Source organism: Suricata suricatta, chromosome X (assembly GCF_006229205.1).
Source record: "Suricata suricatta isolate VVHF042 chromosome X, meerkat_22Aug2017_6uvM2_HiC, whole genome shotgun sequence".
Classification (NCBI taxonomy): Eukaryota; Metazoa; Chordata; class Mammalia; order Carnivora; family Herpestidae; genus Suricata; species Suricata suricatta.
This window is the reverse complement of record NC_043717.1, coordinates 28,906,649-28,909,152: the sequence shown is the minus strand read 5'-3', so window position 1 is coordinate 28,909,152 and position 2,504 is coordinate 28,906,649.

The following is a 2,504-nucleotide window of genomic DNA, read 5'->3' as shown; positions in this document are numbered from 1 at the left end:
CAGACTCTGAAGCAGGCTCCAGGCTCTGAGCTGTCAGCACAGAGCCTGATGTGAGGCTCGAACCCACGGACTGTGAGATCATGACCTGAGCCAAAGTCAGGTGCTTAACCGACTGACTCACCCAGACACCCCCAGAAAACATAATTTCTAATAAGTCCCCCATATACAAGCAAATAAATGTATATGAAAAATATAAAAAGAAAAATGTAACAGTACAGCAAAATTTAAATAGAACTTCAGATGTGATAATTCAGTGTCACTGAAAAGAGTCAGACTTTATTAATTTAGAGGAAAGACAAGAATATGCATGAGAGAAAAATCAACTTGGTCAATTGCTTGTGTTGCTTCCCATTCCCTCAGCAGTTGTTATCATTTCTCATTCACTTAAAAAGCAGAATGAATAGGGGCACCTGGGTGGCTTTGTTGGTCAAGCGTGGGACTCCTGATTTCAGCTTAGGTCATGATCTCAAGGTTCAGGAGTATCCAGCCCCACAACACTGACAGCCTGCAATGTAGACCATGCTTGGGATTCTCTCTCTCCCTCTCTCTCTCTGTCTCTCTTCTCTCTCTCTGTCTCTCTTCTCTCTCTCTCCCTCTCTCTCTCTCTCCCTCTCTCTTTATCTTTCTCTCTCCCCCTCCCTCTCAAGTTAAATACATAAACTTAACAAAAGCAGAATGAATAAATGACTTTCACAGGTTCAGGGAAAAGTTCTCCTATTTATTGAATATAAGGGTATCTATTATTAGTTTTAATATTAGTCTGTTAGAACTATGGCTAAGTAACTTGTCTCCAGGTTATAGAGAGCTGGAGGTCAAACTCCTAAGGGTAGTTAAGTCTTCTGCCTCCCAAAACATTTACTTGACAATATAAAAATAAAATTTTAACTATGGATGTGTCTACATTTTATCAAAGTAGCAGATTGATTCAGCTGAGGAAAAAGCATATGCACATTTATGGCACTGTATAGTCAAACATATGAACTGACATTTTTAAAATATTTTCATTTTGATTTGGATTGTGTGAGGATATAGCTGCACTGTGACAAAGACTAAGTAATTGAAATCCAGAGTACCCAATTTTGGAAAACACTCATTATGTTGATAATACATACATATTGTCCTGCTGACACACATTTATTAACAAAACCTGTTTCCTCTCATTCATGGCTATCCTTTTAATGATCATCACAATCAAGCATTTCCTCTGCCTGAGATATAGCAGAGTGTGACATGCCACTAATTTCTTAAGATGTAATACTTTCAGCAATGCATAGAGAGTAATGAGGATTTTCATTCAGTGTCGTGGTGACAGCTTGGCTCTCTTTGACTTTACATAAATATAAACTAGAGACAGTGTCTGTAATATCATGAAAAAGAGACCTAGGTTGGGGACTCTTGTCACAGCTCTCTCATCACCTTAGTGGAGAAGCATGGCAAAGAAACATTTAGGCCCCTTCAGCCTCTTCTGCCTTATCATTTTCAGAAGAAAGGAGAGAAAGTGGAAGGGAAGGAAGTTGGAAAAGAATCGCAAAAAGAAAGGAATAGAGGGAAGGGAGAGTGGGAGCAAAAATTTAAAGAGAAGGGAAGGATATAATAAAATAATAGAGGGAGGAAGAAAGAAAATAAATAAGATAGTTAGCTGAAAGATGGCCTGCAAAGATAGGAAGATAAAATCCCTGGTACGTGTACATTACATTATATGACAAAATAGACTCTGAAAATGCCATTACCTTTAGAATCTTGAGATAGGCAGATTACTTTGTATTATCCAGGCAGGCCTAAATGCAATCATAAATGTCCTTATTGAGAGAGGCAAAGGGACATTTTGTGAAGAAGGTAGGCAATGTGACGATGGAGGTAGGAATGGGAGTAATGACCAAGGAATACCAATAGCTACCATAAGCTAGAAGAAACAAAAACCAGTTTTTTCCTCTAGAGCCTTTGGAGAGATTATAACTCTGTGGACACCTTTATTTTGGCCCAGAGTTGCTGATTTTGGACTTGTGGCCTCCAGAACTGTGAGAGCATAAATTTTTATTGATTTAAGCTACAGAGTTTGTGGTAATTTGTTATAGTAGCCCTAAAAAGCTAATATAAGAAGTCAAGGGACAGAAATACAAGAAAATATTAGTATTATTATGTATTATTAGATTCCTAGGGCAACCATAAAAGAATACTGTAATCTGGATCGCTTGAACAACAAACATTTATTTTCTCATAGTTCATAGCCCAAAAGTCCAAGTTCAGGGTGTCAATAGATTTGGTTTCTCCTGAAGCTCTTCTCCTAGGCTTGCAAATGGTTGCCTTCTCCCTGTGTCCTCACATGATCACTCCTTGGTATGCGTGCATCCCTGGCATATCTTTGTGTCCAAATTTTCTCCTCGTATAAGGACACCAGTCAAATTGGATTAGGGCCCAACCTAACCACCTTATTCCAACTTAATCACCTATTTATTTATTTATTTATTTATAATCTATTTTTATAGCTCATTGTCACGTTGGTT